The following is a 25,895-nucleotide window of genomic DNA, read 5'->3' on the forward strand; positions in this document are numbered from 1 at the left end:
GGAGCGGGAGAGGGCAACATTGGTTGCACTGGTTTGTAAGAGCGAAGTGGAGGGGGGGGGCACTGTGATGACTTGTGCAAGGGAAGAGGGAGCAACTGTTCTCTGGATAAACAGAAAAGAAGGAAGTGGTGCAGAGCAAAGCACCTAAAACTTCGCACAGTAGCGACAATCTTCTCCTCCGCTATCGTTTCTCCTCTCCTTCGCACTGGCATTTCGGACGTGGTGACACCTGCCTTGCCATGAGTAGAAGACGCCCTTTCTCGAAGACAGCGTTTCGTCGGTAGGCAGCGCGCTGAGAGCATTTGCGCCAGCCCTCTAACTCATCAGCTCTGTTTAGTGCCACGTGCAACGCGTACGTATGATCAGGCCTTGATCGAGTGACTCGGCGTCATAGTGGTCTGATGTTAACTTTGTGCGCACCACCCCTTCGTACGTATGTTCTAAACCATAAAATTTCATTGTAAGCGAAAACCCCCTGTTTTTTTTCTTAGCCCATTCTCTAGTGCGTCTTCTTATACACTATAAATTACATCGCTCAAAAGTTCACGTGTGGCTGCTACGGCTTGCCTTTTTATTAGCTGGCGCAATAGAGCCCGAAGGGACAGTGCGACAGTCTTTCCTTACTTAGGGCATGAGTGGTGCAAGCTTCGCCGAGTATGGGTACACAATATGTGCAAAGAGCATTCACAGTGATTGTCATGCAGTAAAAAAGAACAACTCGCGTTGACGCTGTCGGCGCAGGACAGCGATGTCGCCGACGGCCAACTTTAGCGTTTGGTGAGAACTAAAAGCTTGAATTGTGTGTCAGAAGGCGTGCATAATTAAACTTGATGCATTTTATTTTATGTGGTTGTTTAGTGAAGTGGTTAGACGCACCAATCGTATTTTAAAAGGGCGCCTTGTTGACGTATCACACACGGAATACATCGCTGAAATGGCAAGCTACTCTATGAATGAACTAGCGTGCCACTATACGCGATGGCTTCGCGAGAGGTCCAATCGCGGATATAAATACTCACACGAAATATCAAATAAACCATCACGCGAATTGGCACGTATGTGTGCGGTTAATTTCTAAAGTATGCACGCAATGACTGGAAGGCATGTAAGCTTTACATAACTACCCTCGCATCGCTAGTCCCCCGGCTGATCAGTCTAACTAAAGGAGCCACACAAAGCAATTTACTCTGAAATGTACGAGCATGCAACAAAAACCAAAGGAGAAGTACAAATCTTAAGGTGAGTTGCTGCAATGAAGTTTTCTTAACTCAAAACAGCAGAGCAAAATCTCTGAAGTTTCGCAATGACAATTTCGAGCATCCATCGGCGCGCATGCTAAGCACACAAACTACTACCGCGAAGTAAAACCAGTCAGCGCATAAGGACAAGCAGAACACGTAAGCATGTATATTGTCGACAAAAAGCGAGAACAGCTCACAAGCGTTAATGAAACCTGAGTGCGACATGGCGACGTACCACACAGTTTACTGCGACTTGTCTACGGCTTTAGAGCGTGCATTGCATTGAGCAAACATCAAACCGTACTCATAATGAGATACACACAACTTACTTCGCAAACCACATTCGAAAATGTCAGCCTGAAGTTTTCACTGTCGATTCTATGCAACCATGTATTTTGTCGCAACTTGCTGCGCTAAACGCGTGTTATCGTAAAGAGCTTTCGGCCATCACTGGACTTGTTCTCGGATCAGAAGGTGCAACAACCACCCTTGGCAACAAACATCGACGTCATTCTTGAGTGAAAAGTGTTTCACAGCACAGTGCGCACAGAAGGACCAGTCCGTATACGTCAAAACAGATGCGCTGTGCCCCAAAGTGCCCTCGCCTCTAGGGCGAAGATGGTAGTCGCGAGTGACTGCAAACAAACGAACACTCGGAGTGGTTCCACTTAACAGCATCTGGCCAACACCAACGTGGCGCCGGCAGCTTCGATACACACTAGCGCCAGAGCCTCCCTAGTGAATTTATAGAAAACTCCATTGCTATAAGCTCTCTTTACTTCATCCGTGCTGGCGGTAACTTGCTCTTCCTCTCTAGGTCCGCTGGCACTCACAATAGGCACAACACTGTCGCGTTCCATTCATAAGTGCGAAGATTCATTCAGTCTTCAACTACTTTTATAACGCATTTTGTAAACAGCTGTCCAGTGCCTCGACAGACATAAGAAACATATTCCTGTTCCAACAGCTTATAGAAAATGTTAGCAAGTGTGGAAGTTGGACGGTGATGCGGTGATAGCGGTACGATTCTACATGTAAAGCCACTGATTGCCGTCACCAATTTTTTTCACATTGGCAGAGCAGAGTCAAAGCCACATGCAAAGAAAAATTATTATTTGCCTGCAATGGGTGTTATCGACAAAAGCTTTGACCTTGGTCTTGACGAGGTTCTTGGAAAGTGTAATGATGTTCCCGTCACGACATAGATGGTGCTCGAGTGCCTCGTCTGCACAGAAAACTGTTTTAATAAATGCGAAGCATTTCTTAGCAAACATCGGTGACTTTGAGTGTATCTATCTATCTAGCCGCTTACGTTTGGGTGCTGTCGTGGTCACCCCCTTAACTTGGCGTCAACCAATATTAGCATGGGAGGCTAAGATGGCTTGAAGATATGACGTGCTGGTGAAGATAACAACAATGTCAAAATGCCGTCACGTACGTCATCAAACACTTCCAGCCAGACAGTGGCACATGCCCACGGGCAGAGAGAGAGAAAATTTAATGCGGAAAGGCAGGGAGGTTAACCAGAAAACATATCCGGTTTGCTACCCTGCACTGGGGAAGGGGTAAGGGAAAAAAATGGGAAAGGGAGGAAGAGAAGCACAAACACACACACACACACTCGCACACAGTAGTGTCACAATCGTTCAACGAGGCGGGTCGCTCGCAGAAACTTCATCAGCGCCTTCGTTGCTTTCTGGCGTGAAGCTCGATCTTTCCGACATTCCAAAATTGACTGCTCAGAGAATGGCTGGTCGTCGAGGCGAGCAAACACTGCTGAGAGGGACTGTCGCTGAGAGCTGTACTGGGGGCACTGACATAAAATATGTTCAATTGTTTCGTCATTGTCGCAATGGTCGCATGTAGCGCTGTCTCTCATTCCGATGCGGCAGGCAAAAGCGTTCGTGAAAGACACCCCAAGCCACATACGGCAGAGAAGGGTCGTCTCGGATCGGGGTAGGCCAGATGGAATAGTAAGTCGTAGGCATGGGTCCAGGCGGTGAAGACGGGTGTGTAGAAAACCGGGCGTATTCCGCATAGACCTTGCAACATCCTGCGCAAGCGTATTAATCTTTGCTGCTGCGTCGCTTCTTGATAGTGGAATAGGTTCCATCACTCCATTTTCGTGAGCATTCTTAGCTGCATTGTCGGCATGCTCGTTACCGATGATGCCGCAATGGCCTGGTAACCACTGAAAAGATATGTCATGTCCTTCGTCTATTAGGTGATGGTACAGTTGTCGTATTTCGAGCGCCAATTGGTCTTGAGGTCCACGACGTAGAGCATTGTGTAGACATTGGAGAGCTGGTTTCGAATCAGTAAAAATGCTCCATTTTTGTGGTGTCTCTTGGTCAATCCTGCGGAGTGCGCTGCGGAGTGCCGCGAGCTCCACGGCTGTCGATGTCGTCTTGTGTGACGTTCTGAACTGGATGGTTTCGGCTCTTGCTGGGAAGATCACAGCTCCTGCAGATCCTCCAACAGTTGTCGAGCCATCCGTGTAAAGTTTGCCATGATCTTTGTATTCTTCGTGTAGCATGAGTAGAATCATCTGCTTTAAAGCTGGCGCCGAGAGCTCCGCCTTCTTGCGAATCCCCGGCACTGTCAAGCGCAGTTTTGGTCGGTCCAAGCACCAAGGAGGTGTTAGTATCCGTTCCGGAGGCGTGTAGACTGTTGGAAGGCACTCCCGGAAAGTCAATACTCTCTTACAGAAGGAGGCACTCGGTCGATCTTCTGGAAGCGAAGCTAGGTGGTGGGCAGGGGCGCGAGCAAGGTGTCTAATATGAGCTCTAAGCACCTCCAAAGTAATGTGCACTGTGGCCGGATGATCTTTGGCGATTGCGATGGTTTCCGCTGTTGATGTACAGCGTGGTAATCCAAGACAAACTCTGAGTGCCTGGCCCTGGGCGTTTTCTATTGTGCGTATACTGCTTTTGCAAGCGTTCGTCAGAACCGGCAAGCTATACCGCAGGTACCCCAGAAACAGCGTTTTGTACAAATGCAACATCGCGTGCACTGATGTGCCCCACGTTTTGCCTCCGAGGAACTTGAAAAGTTGTGCGATGGCCGTTAGGCGTTTCTTTAGAGTGGCCACATGGGGACTCCAGCAGAGATTTCGATCGATCGTGACCCCCAAAAACCTGTGGGTCCTGGCGTAGCAGACACTGTGTCCATCGATGGCGATGGGATATGACGTCATTGCCTTCCGCGTGAACGCGACCAGCGCCGATTTCTCAGGAGAAATCTCGAGGCCTTGTTCTCTAAGGTACGCCGATATTGAATTCGCTGCTTTCTGGAGTCTCGCACGTACCTGAGGACGTGTTACACCTGATGTCCAGGCACAAATATCATCTGCATAGAGAGATATCTGCACGGAATCTGGTATGCGTTCAACGAGACCGATCAGAACCAGGTTGAACAGTGTGGGGCTCAATACACCACCTTGAGGAACACCACGGTGTGTATAATGTTCAGAAGTCGGCCCATCATCAGTTTGCATAAACAATGATCTCATATGTAGGTAGCATTGGATCCAGCGGTACACTCGCCCACCCAAACCAACTGACTCGAGGGCGTCAAGTATGGCTTCGTGAGAAACATTGTCATATGCTCCTTTGACATCTAAAAATAGTGCGACAGATAACCGTCTGCTCATTTTCTGGTGTTGTACGTAGGTCACCAGGTCAATGACATTGTCAATGGAGCTCCGAAGACGACGAAAACCGGCCATGGCGTCTGGATATATTCTATGGCGTTCTAGGAACCACTCGAGTCTGGCAAGGATCATTCGCTCCATCAGCTTCCCTACGCAACTAGCCAGCGCTATTGGGCGGTATGATGTCAGCTCTAGAGGCGATTTTCCAGGTTTGAGAAGTGCAACCAACCGGCTTGTTTTCCACTCTCTGGGGACCGTTCCATCTCTCCAAGACTCATTGAATACTTCCAGCAAAGCACTTCGTGCTCGATCACCGAGATTGCATAATAGGCGGTATGATATGCCATCCGGCCCAGGCGATGACGATCGATTGCATGAAGCAAGAGCCACATTCAGTTCTTCCATTGAAAAAGGCAGGTCCAGGTGCGGGTCAAGTGAATGTGGCGTGTAATCAGCAGTAAGGGCTTCTGTGCAATTTGGCGGGCCCGCAATCTTCCTACAAAAATCTTCCGCTACCTCGATATCCCTTCTATTTTGGAAAAGGGCCAAGGCTTTAAACGGAAAACGTTGTTGGGGAAATATGCGTAGGCCTCGCACGGTTCGCCATATTTGAGAAAGCGGTTTGCGAGGGTCTAGACTCGCGCAAAATTTCGCCCACCGTTGAAACTCCAGTTTGTCTATACGACGCTGGATCTTCTTTTGCATGCGCCTGGCCATCCGTAGATCTTGAATGGATTTTGTGCGTCGATATCTACGCTCCGCACGCCGACGAGTCGCACGGAGTCGCTCTAACTCCACGTCCGTTTCTGAGGGCCTTGAAGAATATGCCAGCGTGCGCATCGCACTCTGCGCTGCTTGATTGATCGCTTGCTCAATGCCAGAGGTTAAGCCTTTTTCACAAGCGTGTTCAATGTTGGTTGTGAATGCTGAAAGATCGATCCTCCGTACGGTTTTCGGCGGGTGGTCGCTAGCAAAGCCTTCGATGGTGAGATAACTGGGGATGTGATCGCTACCATGTGTCTCGATGTCTAAAAACCACTTAACGCTTGTGGCGAAGCGACGTGACACGAACGTCAAGTCCAAACAGCTGCTGTACGTTGATCCTCGCAGAAATGTAGGGCTCCCATCATTAAGTAGAGACAGTTCATGAGTCGATACAAATGAAGCCAGCCTCCGGCCCGTGGTATTGACTTTTGAACTTCCCCAGATTGGGTGGTGGGCGTTGAAGTCCCCTATAATTGTCCACGGATCCGGGACGCTCGAAAGAATGTCATCCAGTCTTTGGCAATCAAAACGGGCTGAGGGAGATAAGTAGACACCTATTAATGTGAAGGTGAGGGTTTTCTGCTTCACAGTCAGGCAGACATATTGGTTCTCATCATGAGGCGACACAGGTTGAATGATGTAGGTAAGCTCCCGACGAATATACACAATGACCTTGCTGCTTTCGTTTCGGGTTTTGGACGGGATTGATTCGTAGCCGGATAGTCTGATCGGGTTTGATAATTTCGGTTCACATATTACGATGATTGGGAAACGGTTAGAAAACACGTACTGACGAAAATCGGAAATCCGTGATCTAAGTCCTCTTGCGTTCCACTGGATGACTGATGCTTCTCTGACGTCTTTGCGGAACGATTGTTGATCTCCTGCCATGACTCTACGCGAGGGAGGCGAGGACTGGGCTCAGCGCGTCCAACACCTGTAACCCGCTTCGAGCGATTGGAGTTCCCAGGCTTCTTAGTATGTCTGCCATGACAGCGACGAGGGATCGTAACATCGGGATGATCTGTCGATCGACCCTTGACACATCCTCAACGGAAGTAGACTCGGTGGAAGGTGTAGGGCGGCGAGGCCTCGCAGGAGGCTCCTTTGCAGGCTGCGTACGCGGAAGCGTAGGCCACTCATCCGCAGCTGTGAGCTTCTCCACTACATTTCGCTTCGTGCTTACTACTTCACTCGTGCACGGAGGAAATGGGTTATGTGCAACACTCTGTCCTACACGCCTCCGTCGGCGACTACGTCGCCGCCATATCCTTTCAGCAGCCTCTCTGTGGGTTGAATTGTCCCTAACCATTTGTTTGATAATGGCGATTTCCTTCTTAATCCGAGGGCATTCCTTGGATGCAGCATCATGCGGACCATCACAGTTTCTGCACTTCAGACTTGTTGCCCGACATGCGTCTGCAGTGTGCGGCTCAGCGCATCGGGGGCATACTGTGGTGTTTGTACATACACTCTTGATGTGCCCAATTTTCATGCAGTTATGGCACTGGAGTGGTTTAGGGACAAATGGTCGAACAGGATGTCGGAAGTGTCCCACTTTGACATGCGACGGAATGGAATCTCCTTTGAACATTATCTTTACACAACGGGTGTTTCCGAGGCGAAGTACGTTCGCGATGAGAACACCATCGTTCGCTGGTTTTATGAGAGTTGGGAGGTCCGAGTTTGCTATGGCCAAATCAATGTCGTAGATTACTCCCGCCATGCAGGCACCGTCCATTGGAATAACCGGTCGAACTTTGATGCCTCCCAAATCTGATACTCTGCGAAGCTTGTCTATGGCGCTGGCAGTCATTGTGTCCACAGCTAGAATATTCTTCCGCGTGTTCACCCGGATATCCTTAATGTCGTTTGGTGCTACCCCCTCAAAGTACATAGAGAGAGCTTGCCTGTTTACTGCTCGAAGGCTGATGGTGGAGTCCTCGGGCATGAAGAGGATGGTGTGCGGCCAGCATTCTCCTTTTGACTGAGACGTTAATGTCCCTGCTGGTGAAGACGACTTGATACTTCTTCTTTTGGCCTTCCTGCTTCTCACGGTCTCGAAGTCGTCATCCGACGAGTCGTCACCAGTGGCCGAGTACAGTTCCGTGTCCTCGCTGGTGCTCGAACAGGTGCTTCGTTTCCGCGACGAGCTTGCCAAAGGTGGTCTATGGTCGGACAGAGCCGCAGAAGGCTCCACGTCCACAGCCATGATGCAGTGACTATCACCGTTGGCCTCTCTGGTTCTGGGCCAGGCGCGCTGATTTACCGAGGAGCTCGCCATAGCAGACCTCTGGCTGGGCGGACCAGTGGATGACTCCGCGTCCGTCGCCTTGGGGCCGGGAGCAGCGTCTCCCGTAAAAAGCGAAAAACTTGATAACAATGCTCGGAGCCGAAAGCAGAAGCGTTCTATGAAGAGACACTTCGTCCCACGGGCAGGTTTGTGCCGCTGGTAAGCGGCTATGTGCCACCGGTGATTGACACTTAGTATCTACCTTGGAACGACGAGAACACACACAGGACATTTTAACGCGCGAGCATTGAAAAATACCCGGCATCAATAGCATCGACCCAACAAATGCAAAGAATAAATGTCACAGTCCCAGATGGAATCAAACCCAAGCATTCTGCGTGGCAATGAAGCATGTTACCACAGAGCTACGTCAGTTCTCGGAACTACTTTTAGAATTGAAGCTAATCTTCATCAAACGTCAATAGTCGTTGCAGTGCTGCCTACCCAATTTTGTAAATAGTACATATGTACTCCTTTGATGAAGCCGTCACGTAGGGTTAACATCAATTGTGCTTAGTTGACATGCGTTGAAGTTGATTTATGTAGCCAGCATATTCGCGAGCATCAGCGCTTCATATCGGCTTCTGGTGTTGCTAATACGCATGTTCTAGTTGGCATCGTTGCGCAAGTAAAAACAACTGGTAATATAAACACCTGCAACTCATCAGCATATGCCTGTGCGCGCAACACTTGTACATATGTTTAGCGTCATTTCATGACGTGTCCCTCAATAAAAAAATTTAAACACTGTCACCTTCCCTCAACGTGCTTCGCACAACGTCGATTCCCAGGTACGTGGGGCCTGCTGAATTTTTCCAATTGTTTGCACGTTTCGGATTACTATTTTGCAAAAGTGGAGGATATGTACCCTATACTGTACGCACTGCTTTAAAATGACGATTATCGAGTTTTCTATCATGTTGAGAGCTTGCTACATAAGAGCCAATATTCATTATACGGCTAGCCTCAAGTACGATCAAATTCCCCGAATAATTTATTATGAGAGGTGAAAGCCATGTCGATGACAGCTGGGGTTCGCTAAGAACGCATTTACCCCACGGCCACTGCCACGGCCTCCTTCCACCTCCCACACAAACACGCCATTAGGCCAAGATCGCCGAGGCGATAAAGTAAGTGCGAACGTGGTGTGGTTTCTACACATATGCGTCCTTCGGGAGCTGAGAAGGAAAGCAGCGTGACTTTGGCACTGATTTATCGACGCACATTCGTTCGCGATCCGCCAAGAGGATAGCAGGATAATTGTCACTTTATCAGTCACGCCTTCTGGCTTCCGGAAACTCTGTGTACATTAGCCCATTGCACCATGAATGTCTCCATTAGCACTCCTGGCGTGAATGTCTGCATCACATGAAAAACAGCTAAACATTCACTGATGGAAAACTTTTTGACCTACATGGGTGTCTTTCTAGTGCAGAGCTTGTTAAGAGCCTAGATTGTCGCTTCATGTACCACAAGTGGCGTGAAAACGCTCCCAATAAAGCGCTAAATACACGCCATAACAAAGTAAATTAAGCTGGGTCCGAAGTTAATAAAATGAACGACTATAGTCTAAAATATTATTGCGATATCAATTATAAGGACACTGTCGGACTGACGTTTGCCGTCGGGTGTATATATATATATATATATATATATATATATATATATATATATATATATATAGGGAGACATTTCATCTTGTTATATCGAACTTCTATATTCTCTTCACCCTCCTCGCCCTTGTGCTCGGCTTGCTTCATTCCCCTCAGCATGTTTTGCATCCCTCCTAGGGTGATAATTGAATACAGTTCCGATGGCGACAGATTAGACGGTGTCATTAGGACCATTGTACTATGTAGTCTTCAAATGTCCCTGCTGACTTGTCTTTACAGCGCGAAATGACCCCTTGTGGGCCGCTTTGAGAGTCGGTCGTCTTTTCACCAGCACTAAGTCACCGACGTCAAGTCCGGGTGAGGTTGTATTTTGTCGCGTATCAAACTTTTTTCTCTTCATTCTTCACTGTACCTGAATACACTATCTTCTGACCTTGCCACTTCTTGGACTGTTACGTTCTTGTCAATGCCAAGGCATGTGTCCGCCCGCGGAAAGGTTCGTATCCCAGTTGCAGCAAAGAAAGGAGTGCATCCCATTCCGCTTGTGTATGGTCAGTTGTGGTGAGCTTCTGCCACTTCCAGGGAAGATTTTCAACCATCTTTAAATGCTCGACACATACTAATGTACTGTTTTACGCCTCTAATCACCCGGCATGCAAACGTACTTGCAGCAGGATGATAGGGCGCAGTCCACCGCTACTTGATGCTACGGATTTCAGCCCATTCTTGGAGCCGCAAACTTCGGAAGGAGGTCATCCGTCTGAGACAATTACATTTACGTTGTCGAACATATTTCGGCTAATCTAAGAAATCGCGCTGTTACTGTTTTCTTTGCCTGGCCACGCTGCGATCATACTGGGGCACTTCTCAATGCGCAACAGAAAATATTGTGTCTTCTGACCTCATTCAAACATTTTCATGTAGTTCCACAAAGTTCAGGAGCACAACTTCAAATGGCGTGTTATAATATGATGGATAAGGCCATTTTTTCATCAGTTATTTAACTTTTACCATGTTATTTTGGCACTTGTCATAAGAATAAACACATATCATTAACCTTTCACGCCAGACTATGTGAACCTCTTCGTCAATTTTATGTTGCTTCTCCTAAAGCTTCTGTGTCCGCCTGATTTCGGGCTGTAGTGACACTGAATGTTTTTTCAACTAGGGAGTCGTCACAGCAACTCTCCTATGTCCATTCGGTTGTAGAAGCTCGGTTTCGTCCCCTGTCCAGACAACTTCTTCATAAGTGTTTGGGAGCACTATCGCTAATTGCGACATTGCATCCGCTTCCTTCATGAAGGTTCCTGGGCGATGAGGTTCCTCAAAGCCGAATGGCTGATCTTCACCCACCGAATGGACAATATTTTTTTCATCAACTCAGCCATCTCTAATATACACGTTACGCCTTCGTGGTCTGTACAAGATTGAGCTTCGGGCCTTCTAAATCTTACCGAAACTAGCGAACAGCTTTTAAAACGGTGAGAGCTTTTTTTCTGTCGTAGAGTAGTTCGATTCGGTCTTGTTGAATGTGTAGCTGCCGATTCCAACTATACGAAGCAGTTGGTTTTCTGGTCGTGATGAATCTCGTTGGTACATAACAGCTCCTGTTCCAATATACAATGCATCGTTGTTGAATTCGAAAGAGAGTGCTAATTCTGGCGAGCAATTACTTAATTGGATGAATTTATGCGCACTAGTTTTATGTAGGCATCATCACGTTGTTGTATCCAACAATAGGGGGCACTCGTTTGCGTCAATACAGAGAGACAGCGACATTTTAGAGCATATTCTTGAATAAAATTTTCAAAATTAGCTGCCAATCCTACTTGAATATACACGAAGGGGGAGTATGTCGTATAACCTTGAAAGTTTAGTATTCCGAGTCAACAATTCTTCCTTTATTTTCTTCGTTGTTTCATTTAAAACTCTGCCAAGAAGGTGACCTTGGCTTTGAAGAGCTCGCTCTTTTCGAAATTGACTTTTAACTTAGCATGGCCCCGTCGCAGTAGTCTAGTGGCTAAGGTACTCGTCTGCTGACCCGCAAGTCGCAGGATCGAATCTCGGCTGCGGCGGCTCCATTTTCGGTGGAAGCGGAAATGCTGTAAGCCTGTGTGCTCAGGTTTGGGTGCACGTGAAAGAACCCCAGGTGGTCGAAATTTCCGGAGCCCTCCACTACGGCGTCTCTCATACTCATATCGTGGTTTTGGGATGTTAAACCCCAAAAATCAATCAATCATGGTCTTGCTGCTCTTGCGGTGGCTCCCTTCATACTACATGTTGCGAAACTGGATTGGTATGATACGACTGCATGGCGAACACAAGCGACAAACTCTAACATTAAAATCATGACATGCATGTAATGTAACAACATGACACGTATGCCACACTCATATGCGCTCGTGGCTGTTTCACTAGCTTCGCATTTACAAAGTTTGGTATTACGGGATGTGAATGGATCACGAATGTATGCGACTGGTGCAAGGATGATAGTCTTGAGATGTGCTTCATGGAACAACATGACTACATGCTACGCTCATGATGTGCTCGCGGCCATTTCGCTAGCTTCGCAAATGCCAAGTTCGGCATTACGGAACGTGAATGAATGACACAGGGAAATGACACGTCCGAACATGTTAATCACAACATGAGTGTCAGGCAACAAAATTACTGCATGCCCCACTCACGATGCGCTAACTGCCATTCCACCAGTTGCACATATGGCACATTTGTTATTACGTCACGTGAATGGATGACGAAAGTATGTGACTGGTGCAAACATGATAATCATGAGATGCATGCCATGTAAGAACATCACTAGATGCCACACTCAAGGCGTCGATACTTTTGGACGTGACACGGCACGCGAGCGCGCCGGCATTCGTTTCGTGGCGTCACGCCGGCGATGCCACACCAGGCGCCGATCTGCCTGCCATACACTCACAGGCCCGCGCTGTGCTGCGTTGTTTTGACGATGCGCGTTTGAGTGCGCCCGGCGTGCCTCCATCACGAAGAGAGGCAGACGCGGTGCGGTCTGTGTAAGGACGTCGGCGCGAAAGACAGCATGTCTCACTTCTTGCCGGTTACCGCCGGGTGATTGAGCACGAAGGGACGGACGCGGCTAGAGTGAGACGCTGTGCGGACGTGTTTCGCTTGAGCTCCGGCCCGGTGACCGACTATTGGCGGACGCGCTTTGTTGTGGACTTGCTGTCAGTGGGCTCGTCTGCAGGAGGTTGCCCTGTACCTACGGACACCTCTCGTTTAGGCAAGTTTGTCGTCGTTTTCGGAGTTTCTGAGATTTTCCTATCAACCCCGTGGTGGCAAGGCTAGGCCTATCTCCTAGGCCAAGCCTGGGCCGCGTCGCCGGGCGTCTGGCTTGCGCCTGGTGACCGTGGGCCTTGTTGGGCTGAAGATGGAATACTACGTCGAAGGGGAGACTATAACGCCCGAAGATTTTGAAGCGGGAGAGTGGGCTCCAGTGCTGAAGGTACAGGATCGATTTAAGAAGACTCAGCATGGCGACAACGCCAAGAGTAAGCCTTGCGAGACGCTGGCCGGCAGCGACGGGTGCAAGACGCACTGAGCGCAGCAAGTCAAGCGGGGGAAAGCACCGGTGTGGAAGAAACGCGGACCGTTTCTCAAGTTGCCAGCCACTGATTTCAAGGTTGTGTACAGGCCCCAAAACTGGGACTTGAGTGTTGTGACAGCGAGAGAACTCGGATGTGCACTGAGAGCAGCAGCGCGTCTAACGAGTGCGATAGCCGCGGAAGAAGACATTGTGCGGGTTAATGGCACAAACAACACGTTGACGGTGAGCACACCGTGCATAAATCGAAGTGGGGCATATGCGACTGTGAAGACATTCAAGCTGGGTGATTGTGAGCTGCCGGTTTCGGCGTTCGTGGCGCCGTTGGACAACTCCGTGCTGGGAGGCATTTACAATGCTTATGATGGACGCCCAGTGCAAGAAGTTCGGGCGGGATTCCTGAAGAAGAATGAAGGCATAGACATTCTGGACGCAAGACCTCTGGGAAAGTCAAAGGCGATTCAGATTACGTTCGGGGGAAAACGCATACCCCGGCAAAATACTTACTGGAACTGTCTGTACGCTGTGATCCCGTATAGAAATTAAGTCGAGACCTGCTACAACTGCAGACGAGTTGGACATCGAGCGGACGTTTGTTATCATCCGAAGAGTAACCTATGCCGCCGTTGCGGGAAGGACCATCCTGCCCCGCCAGAAGGAGAGCCACCTATGTGCACGCCGGACTGCATCGTGTGCCATGGTGCGCATCACACAGGGAGCCGGAACTGCAAGTTTCGCCTGGCTCGCAAGCCACCGACAGGCCGGCAGCAGAGCATCGAAAGAGAGAGCGAAGCTGGCAACGATGAGCGGTCCTCGAGGACCACGGAGCGGTCACCGAGGGGTAAAGAAGGCACAAGCAAAAGCAGGGACTGATCAAGTTTCTTCCCGCCATTGCCAGGGCGCGGGGGCGGCCAAGATGGTGGACGAGTATCCAGTCCCAACAGCTACGCACGCGACACCAACAAAAAGGTGAGCTTGTCAGGCACGGCCTCCCTGAACGAAACCGCTCGAGAGAGGGAGTTAGCAGCGCTGGTTTGGTGACAGGGAGATTCGATTAAAAGAATGGAAAACAGAATTGCAGAGATGGAACGCGCACTTAGAAACGACCAACGGCAGGGGACATAGGCACCAGCAGTGCAAGGCCTACAGAAAGCGACGCAAACGGCGTCTGCTCGCGTAGAGGAGAGTGCAGCTATGTAAGTGGCGAATCGGGGGACAGTGAAGAGACCACTGCCGGGGGATGAGGTAGCTAACGCAAAACGATTAGCCGAAACGTCACCAGTAGACATGTCACAGCCTGTTTTTAAGGTCATTAGTCTTAAGTCGGATGTAACAAGACTTGCGGATAAAGTAGGCAAACAAGGGAAAAGACAGCATAGGTTGGAGGCTCGAGTCGAAAAGATCGAAGCCAGATTAGACACAATGTAGGAGCGTCTCGGCATGCTCTCCACTGAATTTAGGGATTCCCAAACCCAGGTCATGGGCATGTTTTAGCAGCTTCATATTCTATTGGAGGCAAGACTCCTCCCGTGGGTGGCCAAGTGCCATTGGTCAACCTGGTGCCACATCCTGGCACCTCGCCAGCAAATTGAGGTTTGGCAGTGGAACTGCAGGGGCTTTCGTCAAAAGCAGGGTGACCTGCAGTTGCATGTACAAAATCTGGACAGTAAACCAGACATAATTGCCTTACAGGAGGCTAGTGGTTGCATAAAATTACTTGCATTTAAGACATTACAGCACCAGGAATTGACTCAAGGGGCGTATCACTCGTCTTCACAGCCGTGCTAGTCCATCGCAACATCACTGCATTCAACATCATTAAGCATTCCGTAGATAGCAGCAGGGAAGACTATGTCCTGCTAGAGATTTTGCCTAAACGAAAGTATGAGAAGAGTCTGTTTTTACTTAATGTGTATAGTTCTCCAAAAGATAAAGGATTGGGCTTGCTGCAACACCTGATTCAAACTCAACGGTTAGCAGCTCGCGCTCCACTTATAGTGGTAGGAGATTTCAATGCGCCTCACCCGAAGTGGGGTTATATTCGAGCCAGCCCAAAGGGCGATTGGGTTTGGCAAGTTGCCCGGGATCTGCGATGGACGCTGTTAAAATATCCACAAGATCATACGAAATTAGGCAACAGCATAACCACGGATACCTCTCCAGACCTTACGTTTTTTAGAGGCATCAGTAATGCAAAGTGGATTAACACAGGAGAAGCCCTAGGAAGTGATCACTATATCCTTTCCACGACGTTTAGCGCTGCGAAGCATAAAGACAAAGTGAGGGGCATTGAATTACAGATTGGGACAGATTTAGGAAAAACCGAGCATACTGCGAACGGGAAAATTAATGACCTGGATGCATGGGTAGAGGTGCTAAAAGAGGATGTAAATAATACCATGGTAGAAGTGCCAGTCGAGCAGGAGGAGTTTACCGCTGACTCGAGACTATTACACATGTGGGAAGCGCACGCGAGTCTCTTGAGAAGGTGGAAGAAGCAAAAACATAATGGCGTCCTTCGCAGAAGGACTGCCAAGTTAGAACGTAAAATCGAAAATCATACAATTGAGTTGCAAGCCAAGCAGTGGGGCCAGATTTGTGATCGTATGAATGGGCAGTTTGGATGCAAAAAGACATGGCAGCTGTTAAGGCAATTTTTGGATCCGGCAGCAACAAAATCGGCGCAATGAGGACAAATGACTCGGTTAATGCATCAATATGAAGGCACAATTGGAGAGTTTATACAGGAACTCCGGAATCGGTACATAGCTGATTGAGTAGACGGTTGCTTACCACACTACTCGGGGGTGGAAAACTCAGAACTAGATGAAGAGTTCACAATTGCGGAGGTGGAGTTTGCCATGGGGCAGCTGCGTACTACGTCTGCCGCAGGTCCTGATGGGGTTGCTAATAAAATGCTGAGAAACCTAGATTTCAAATCGGTCGGGGCTATCACTGACTTGATAAATGAGTATTGGGTGGCCGGGGAGATCCCAGCACAATGGAAGCATGCTAGGATTATATTTATTCTGAAGCCAGGCAAAAAACTCTGCTTGGAAAACCTGCGCCCCATATCGCTGACATCATGCGTGGGTAAATTGATGGAGCAGGTGGTTCTCAACAGGCTTCAGAATTATTCAGAGGACAAGGCCATCTTTCCCCCAACTATGATAGGTTTCAGGGCCAATTTGTCCACACAGGATGTCATGATACAGTTAAAACATGATGTAGTCGATCCCAGACATGGCACGGGCACCAAAGCTGTATTGGGGCTTGACCTGAATAAAGCTTTCGACAATGTTTCACATGAGGCAATATTGAATAACATATCGGAAATTGGCCCAGGGGTCAGGACATTTCGCTACATCAAATCATTCTTGGAGGGCCGAACCGCAGAAATTTCAATAGGAGATATCAAATCAGACTCATTCGCGTTGGGAGGCAAAGGGACGCCGCAAGGTTCAGTTTTGTCACCGTACCTGTTTAACATCGCCTTAATTAAAATACCGCCGAGGCTGGAGGAGATACCGGGACTCAAACACACATAATATGCAGATGATATTACTCTATGGGTAACCAGGGGTAGTGACGCGCATCTGGAAGAAACACTACAACAGGCAGTTAATATTGTCGAAGAGTTGGCAGGGGAGGCGGGACTTTCATGCTCTCAGCCCAATCCGAGCTCTTTGTGATTCGGGACAAACCTAGAGGGCTACATTCAAGACACTATATTCCGCCACCGCCGTTAGAGGTAAAGGTAGGGGTAGGCCGGTAGCTGAAGCTCAAACGATTAGAATTCTTGGCCGATATCTGCAAACTAACAGGAAAAATAGGGTGGCCCTCTAAAAACTTAAGACCACGGTCAATGCTACTGTCATGCCAATTAGAAGAATCGCTAACCGTAAGAGCGGGGTTAAAGAAAAAGAACTCTGTAAGCTGGTACAGGCGTTTGTGCTCAGCAGGATTACTTACGCGACACTTTATATGAAGTTGGATGCTGCGGAAAGAGGTAAGGTCGAGGCTATGATCCGGCAAGCTTACAAGGCAGCGCTTGGGTTGCCTAACAACGCACCTACAGAAAGGCTGTTAAAACTAGGGGTACACGACACCCTGGACGAATTATGGGAGGCGCATCTGGTGATGCAGCACGCTAGGCTTTCGACAACCAAAGCGGGTAGCATCATATTGGAAAGAATTGGCATTGGAGCAGAGGCTCCCACTGGGGACACTAAAATTCAGGTGTGGCGAGAGTTACATAACGCCCTCTACATAAAACCTTTGCCCAAAAATATGCATCCGATTCACCATACGCAGCGCAGGCAGGCCAGAACCAGAGCTTTATACGTTGAGTACGGCGAGTACAAAGCGGCAGTCTATACAGATGTTGCGGAATATAAGGACAAATACGCTTTTGTGATTGTGGTGGTGGACAGGTGGGGACGCTTGGTCGCCTCTGGTCGGTCAAAACCCGCTCCTCGGAAACTGCAGAGGAAGCGGCAATAACGCTAGCTATAACTAATTCGCAGTCGGATTTGATTTTTAGTTATTCATAGACAGCTATCCGAAATCTGGCGAGGGGCAGAATATCGGCGACCACCGCACGATTTGTGCATGGGGCCACGGGACGAGAAATTAGAGAAATAGAAATTCTCTGGGTACCAGCACACTCTGGGAACCCTGGGAACAAGGCGGTTCACCTGAATGCTCAAGGTTTGGTCAGCCGGGTAGGTGAGCCGCCAGTTTCGGCGAGGTCCGCGAGAGATGGGCTGGTGTTCTTTCATGACATAACGAATCATTATAAACTAGAGCGGAGGTTTTATCCGCCCCCGCACAAGCGGTTGACTAAGGCGCAGGAATGCGTCTGGAGAAAACTGCACACGCAATCTTCTCCCAACCCTTACGTGTTGAACAAAATGTACCCGGAGGAGATTAAGCCGCAATGCAAATGGTGTCAGGCTGTGGCAGCATATGATCACATACTTTTGGAATGTAGCACAGTGCCGCCGCCGGTGGATAATATGCGTGATCCCTCTCTTGAGCACTGGGCGGCCGCGTTGACCAGCTCAGACCCAGTCGTCCAGTTAAGGGTCGTGGAGTGGGCCACACAGGTCGCCACCAACCTTGGGTTGATGGCCATCTAACACGGAATCATCCTCAGTTGCTTTCTGACGAAATAAATTTTTACCATCCATGTCGCCGGGCCGCGTCTCGGACGCTGGTTGCACCAGTCACACCTGACGTTAGAGTATTCACAATTTTAATAGACTGTCGGGCCGCCTAGCGGAACTCAGGAGCGTCCTTTCATGGATGATCAGTATCCAGACGCTTCCAATGCTGCCTTGTTCGGTGGTGCTAGCCGCAGTGCTGACGCGTTAGTAAGAAACGAGCACAAACCAATTTACATATTTCGTGTATCAATGAATATGTCGGACCGTCTGTGACACGATAAAACTGATCCGTTCTTGCGAGACGCGAAGTTTTCGTGAAAATACATGGCAACTCGCGCTTTTGATTATAGCCCGCAGAGTACACATATCAGCTTCACGAAATTTTGTGCAGCCACTTTGAATGGTAAATGTTAACGCCTGAGCGTTTCAGTTAAAACTCGCCATCTTTTACGTGTGTATAGCATTCGTCAGTGCTTTCCTAGTGCGTGAATCCCATAACATTCATTGTCCGCGGAAAGTAGCGCTAGCCCGCGATTGGCGCTTCCAAATCTTAGCCTACGCTGCACCACTTAATTTTTACGTCCGTTGATAGATGGCAGCATACTGCAAGCGATTCCTTTTTGCCGGGTATCGCAGCGAAATGATCTCCGCACCCCCAGATAAATGTGGTGAGTGATGCCGTGTGAATGTTGTGCGTGAATGACGCATTGTTGGTGCTATCGAAGTCGTTTGGCGAAGAGAATTCCTGAGACATCTTTCAGCAGTGATGTTCAAAGAAACCGTCTTGACGTTGATGATTTTTCACTACACGTAGATAGTTGTCAACGCGATGAGAGTGACAGCAGCGATGAACGATCAGCTGGTAGCTCACAAGCAGAGGGTTGGACTTGAGGCCCCGTCATGCGTTGATGATTTTCATGCTCGTAAGTCACTTTGATTGTGTAGTGGGGAATTCGCAAGGCACTGACTAGGGGGACGAAAAGTCACTTCGGGGCTTCGGGGCTTCGGGCCTGAAGAAATGTCACTTCGGGGCTAAACAACTCACCCTACTTGGTCATGTCGTCTCGAAAGCCGGCATCCTTCCCGACCCTGACAAGCTTCGTGCTGTTTCGGAATTTCCTAAGCCGACTACAGGTAAAGAACTACGGAGCTTTGTGGGCCTGTGCTCCTATTTTCGTCGGTTTGTCCGGAACTTTGCTTCTATCGTCGCTCCGCTCACCAAACTTCTTGCCAGCCCTGCAGATCTTTCGGATTTGACAGCAGCCTGTGACGAATCCTTCGCAACACAGCGCCAACTCCTTAACTCACCACCCGTACTGCGTCATTACGACCCTACTGCACCGACTGAAGTACACACGGACGCAAGTGGCGTCGGTCTTGGTACAGTACTCGCGCAACGGAAACCAGGTTTTACGGAGTATGTGGTCGCCTATGCTAGCCGCGCCCTCACTAAGGCAGAAGCCAACTATTCTATTACGGAAAAAGAGTGCCTGGCGATTGTGTAGGCGTTAAACAAGTTTCGCCCCTATTTGTATGGCCAAACTTTTGATGTGGTAACTGACCATCACGCACTCTGTTGGTTTGCTTCACTGAAAGATCCTTCTGGTCGCCTCGGACGTTGGGCACTACGCCTCCAGGAATTCGACATACGCGTCGTCTACCGATTGGGGCGAAAGCACTCTGACGCAGATGCGCTTTCACGATCACCCGTGAAATCTGATGATACGGAAATATCAGCCCTTGACCTTCCTCTCTCTACCGTCAGCGTCACAGACATGCCATCCGAATAGCGGAACGACCCTTGGATTGGCTCGCTCTTGAATATGCTTTCTGACGCATCAACTTCCGCTTACCCGCGTGCTCTTTGCCGCCAAGCAACGCCTTTCACCATACGGGATGGCCTGCTATACCGTCGCAACTACCAAGTGGTGGGTCGTAAATGGCTGCTAGTCATACCCAGCCATATGCGGTCTGATATCTGCGAATATTTTCATGCTGAGCCACAACACACACATGCTGGTGCGCTAAAGACGTATGAACGGATCCGCCAACGTTACTACTGGCGGGTTAAGTACACGTTTGTACGCAAACACATTCGCTCATGTTCCCTGTGTCAGCAGCGCAAGACATTTCCTCATTCACCCGGTCAACTGCAGCCTTTACCATGTCCTGCACGCCCATTTGATCGTGTTGGGATTGACCTTCACGGCCCACTACCATGCTCTGTTGGTGGTAATCGATGGATGATTGTGGCTGCCAACCATCTGACAAGGTACGCCGAAACAGCAACGCTACCTTCGGCTGGTGCTCGTGACGTTGCAACCTTCATCTTGCATCGGTTTCTTCTTCGTCCTGGTGCACCACGGGAACTCCTGAGTGACAGGGGCCGCGTATTTTTGTCCAAAATTCTGCAGCAGCTCTTACATTCATGCCGTACGGTACACCGCACATCAACAGCCTACCACCCTCAGACGAACGGCCTAACGGAACGTTTCAATAGAACCCTCGGAGACATGCTCGCTATGTATATTGATTCCGACCACTCCAATTGGGACGTTGTTCTTCCTTTCGTGACGTACGCCTACAATACGGCGATTCAATCAACAACAGGCTTTTCTCCATTTTTTCTGTTATATGGTCGTGACCCATGCAGCCCACTCGACACAATTCTGCTATACAATCCTGATGCCTCCAAGTTCAGCCCAGTTTCTGAAATGGCCGAACATGCCGAAGAGTGTCGTCAGCTTGCACGGTCCTTCACAGCCGATAATCAAGCCCTCCAAAAAAATCGCCACGACCGTGATCTTGTTCAGTACACTTTTCCCGTCGGTTCTCTCGTGTGGCTCCGACTGCCTTTCCACTCTCCTGGACTGTCTCCCAAGTTTGCACTGAAGTATATTGGCCCTTACCGCGTCATACAGCACCCTTCTTCTGTCACCTATGTGATTGAACCGCTCAAGCCATCCACAGACAAGCGTCGCCTTGGTCGTGAGACGGTCCACGTCAGTCGCCTCAAGCCCTGCTACGACCCTCCTGTTCTCTCGTCACCTTGAGTCGCCAGAATAGCTCGTCTTCGTCGCCGGGGTATTGTAGTGGGGAATTAACAAGGCACTGAATAGGGGGACCATCCCTGAGTGCGAAGCGCGAGCGTGTGCACGAGCTGTAGACGCTGCGCTGCCCGAGAATTTGTGTCTGTACCGGCTGCCAGCCGGTACAGACCTGGCATCGCTATTACAGACCTGGCGTCGACAGACTGGCGTCACCTGGCGTCGCTATTAAACTCCCTTGCAATTGTATTTATTGTATAATATCCTTCAGCGAACTCAAACTAAAAGCATACTGTTTTTTGTGCATTGTAAGTATCCCCATGACAGTGGATACTACAAAGCACCACATGCCGCCAACACGCTCGAGCTCGACCAGCGAAGTGAAACGGTAAGAGCAATGAAATATGCAGTTACGACTACAGTCCACGCTAACTTCTTCTGCATTTCACTGGTGCTGTCTGAACGACGTTGTTGTGCGACAAATTTTCGTATTTTGACGTTGCGAAAAGCGTACGCGTGTATTCGTTTTGCTATCCTTGTGTCGATCGCGCTGATAAAACCTGCAACATGCAAGTGCAGGTAATTACGCACACTTAGTGTCTGATCATGGCTGTGACACAAGTGCTACCTAATAGGAAGTTAAATGCTTGTGTTCCGTTGAAGAAGCAGCTACGTGATGCTCACAGTGCAAGTAACGATGGCGTAATAGTTTTGCGAACCATCGCTACGTTGAACGTTCGTTCCTGTGCAGCCGCGCCGGCGCGCTATTCGCTAGTGACCTACTACTGCTGCTAATCCGCCAGAAAGACTCGGCATTATTGATTTCGTATTGCCTATCAGTTCATACGTGAATTCTGGTTCGCTCAGTTTTCTGTAGCATGAACAGGATTGCGCAAACCATCGTTGATACACGGCGGATCAGCTGACACCACCACCTTTAGGACTTCGGCAAGAAATGAGGTAGCGAACATTCAGCAATTCCTATTAATTGGCAAAGTAATTTGCTTCGATATACACTCATTTGACGGTCAAGAGTTCATGCGGTGAAAGCGGAACGGGGAGTACATCTGTGCGTCCTATCTTTTCTTATGCGAGTTCACGGGTTGATCATCCTTCCGCAGTCATTTTGGATTGCACTGCGCGCCACGTATAGGTCGTGGGCATTGCCGACAGAGAGCTCACGTTTTTCTAGCAAATACCATCGGTGCACCCAGCGTGCGCGCGCGTCAACGTTACGTGGGAGTATATCGAGCCCTTCGTGATGCGCTCGCCGCCATTCTACTAACTTCACATATAACAAATTTGGAATTACGGGGCGTGAATGGACAAATGAGGTATGTGAGTTGTGCAAACATGGTAATCATGATATGCATGTCATGAAAAACATGGCTAGACATCGCGCCCATGGTGTGCTCGCGGCTATTTCGCTGGCTGTACATACATTCTATTTGGTACCACTTGACGTAAATAGACGATGAAGGTAAATGACACGTCCAAGCATGTAAAACATGGCTACATGCTACGACCACACCGTGCTCGCGGCCGTTTCACTAGTTCCACGTATACCAAATTGTGTATTACGTGACGTCAATAGACGATTAAGCTAAACGACACGTCCAAGCATCATAATCATAGCATGCGTGTCATGTAAAACTGGACTAAATGCTACGCTGATAACATGCTCATGGCCGTTTCGCTAGCTCCACATATAACAAATTTGGTATCAGGTGACGTGAATAGATGACGACACGTCCAAACATATTAATCATGATATGGAAGTAGTGTACGGCATAACTTACCTTCTCCTCGTAACGTTGTGCTCATTTTAAAGTGACATATCAACATTCCTCATTCGTGCTTCACATACCATCGATTCCCACTGTGCGTGGCATCTGGGATTTTTTTTTTGCTTATTTCGTGCGATAGTGGTTACGGACACCCATGGCGGTGGCGGCGGATACACACGGCGCTGCATGTGACCAGAGTTATGGTCTCATAACAGCTTTACCTGTAAAAGTGATGCTGTAAAAGTGATGAGCAGTGTCTGGTTGCTTACTGCTCTGAAGTCCGTGCACAAGCGCTAGCTTCCATCTTCCTTTAGAGCAAAGGTGATGGGTGAGGAAAATGTAGACACTTACTGGCAAATTATTTTGGCAGTCTACATATTTTTAAGTTGTTCCTGTAAGAATGCTTTCTTGACATGGGTCAAATTTTATGTTCTTCTTTTCACAACTTTTTTTTCATGAAGCTAGAAGGGAACCTCGAGCTTTGTAGTCACCGGTGGATATCCTTCCAAGCAAACTATTTTCGGTTACAGTTGCGGAATTTCACTGAGTTTGTTTGGTATCCGCAAGTGGTGCGCTTCGTGTTCCGGCCCCGCTTTATAAGCTTCTTTTTGCACAAACAGTACATCGTCCCAACAAATATTCAGCCTCAGCAACTTCATATCCTGGCAAGAAACGATAAAGTCGTATTCCACCGTGTTTAAAACTATTGCATTAACTTCTGCAGTTTTATAATGGTATGTCACTTTCAAGCGGAACTTCTCACAACACTCTTTCTTGCTTCCGTCGTATCCCTTTGCAGGATTTGACTTTCCCCAAAATACATATTGAGCAGCACTTACCTCTTATTATGGATAGATACAGAAGTCCCACTGTCTATCAATGCTCTTGTGCGTTGTCCATTTACCTCCAGGTTTTTATGCAACAAGTTTCAAAGGTCAAACAAAAAGTCTCGTTTGGTGCCTTATATATAGTTCACAACACAAGAGAGGCCATTTTGTTCTGTCGAACTTTATTCACTTCACCGTCTTGTCCCTTGTCTTCTGGTCTCGTTTCTGCTGCTCCTTCCTTTATGTGTAAACTGCTCTACTTCCTTTATATATATCATCATCATCGTCGTCATCGACGTTGTCGTCATCGTCATCATCGTCATCATCATCATCAGCCTGACTACGTCCACTGCAGGACAAAGGCCTCTCCCATGTTCCGCCAGTCATATCGGTCTTGTGCTTACTGCTGCCAATTTATACACGCAAACTTCTTAATCTCATCTGCCCACCTAACCTTCTGTCTCTCCTAACCCGCTTGCCTACTCTGGGAATCCAGTTAGTTACCCTTAATGACCAGTGGTTATCCTGTCTACGCGCTATATACCCGGCCCATGTCCATTTCCTCTTCTTGATTTCAACTAGGATATCCTTAACTCCCGTTTGTTCCCTAATCCACTCTGCTCTTTTCTTGTCTCTTAAGGTTACACCTACCATTTTTCTTTCCATTGCTCGCTGCGTCGTCCTCAATTTAAGCTGAACCTTTTTTGTAAGTCTCCAGATTTCTGCCCCATAGCTAAGTACCGGCAAGATGCAGCTGTTACACAACTTCCTCTTGAGGGATAGTGGCAATCTACCCGTCATGATTCGAGAGTGCTTGCCAAATACGCTCCACCCCATTCTTAATCTTCTAGTTACTTCAATCTCGTGGTTCGGTTCCGCGGTTATTACCTGCCCTAAAATAGACATAGCCTTTTACAACTTGAAGTGCACTATTACCTATCTCGAAGCGCTGCTCTCTTCCAAGCTTGTTGTACATTACTTTCGTTTTCTGTAGATCATTTTTAAGACCCATGTTCCTTCTCTTCTTGTCTAACTCCGTAATCATGAGTTGCAATTCGTCCCTTGAGTTACTCAGCAATGCAATATCATCGTAGAACACTGCTGTCACTATCTGTAATTTTTCAAAGTTTTTCTGCGACTCTATGGAAGACACCGTTCCAGTGACTGCGGCGATGGACGTGGATTGGCCTGGGCTTCCACCGCAACCATCGACGTCGTCCACAGCTACCACGAGCAAGCGTACGGGCCACCCGAGTGATGCCGACAGCGAGGACACACTTATTTACTCTACGGCCAGCGACGAAAGCCCCTGATGAAGGCGACTTCGTGCCTGTGACAAGGCGGCAGTGAAAAAGAAGACTAGTGATGCCGTCTCCAACAACAAGTAAGAATGCGACGACGACGCAAGAGCCCACAATATACACAATTCTGTTTGTGCCGGTCGATGCGGCTCATAGTCTCAACCGGCTCAATCGTCAAGTCACGTCTAGGTCTCTTGAGGAACTCGCCCAGGGAGAGATCGCGGACATGCAGATCAATGGCCGTAAAAATATCCTCGCCGTATACGTCACTCAACGAAGCACATTGGAAGTGCTGAGCAACGACAAGATGTTGGATAACAGCAATGTTCGCTCATATATACCTGATGGCCGCGACTCTACGGCAGGCGTCATTTACGACGTCGACATTTCCATCAGCGAAAGTGACTTTGCTGCTCCTATCAAACCGGTGTCTGCAGAACTTACTATACTGCAAGCTCGTCGCTTTGGCAAATCACGTTGCGTGAAGCTCGTGTTCAAGGGTGACAGCCTTCCATCGCAAGTCAAGGTCGGCCATTTTCGACACACAGTGCGACCCTTTGTACCGAAGCCCGTTCAATGCCGGAAATGTTATAGATTGGGACATGTCAGTGCTGT

The 25,895-nt window shown here is 48.7% G+C and overlaps 1 protein-coding gene across 3 annotated transcripts in view; it reads left to right on the top strand.

Moving 5' to 3' along the window:
• The window catches only part of LOC142786393 (neprilysin-1-like), a 557,390-nt gene that overhangs the window by 72,074 nt on the left and 459,421 nt on the right, over nucleotides 1-25,895 (top strand). The gene's annotated exons all lie outside the window — the stretch shown is intronic.

Source organism: Rhipicephalus microplus, unplaced genomic scaffold (genome assembly GCF_043290135.1).
Source record: "Rhipicephalus microplus isolate Deutch F79 unplaced genomic scaffold, USDA_Rmic scaffold_23, whole genome shotgun sequence".
In the NCBI taxonomy this organism is placed as follows: domain Eukaryota; kingdom Metazoa; phylum Arthropoda; class Arachnida; order Ixodida; family Ixodidae; genus Rhipicephalus; species Rhipicephalus microplus.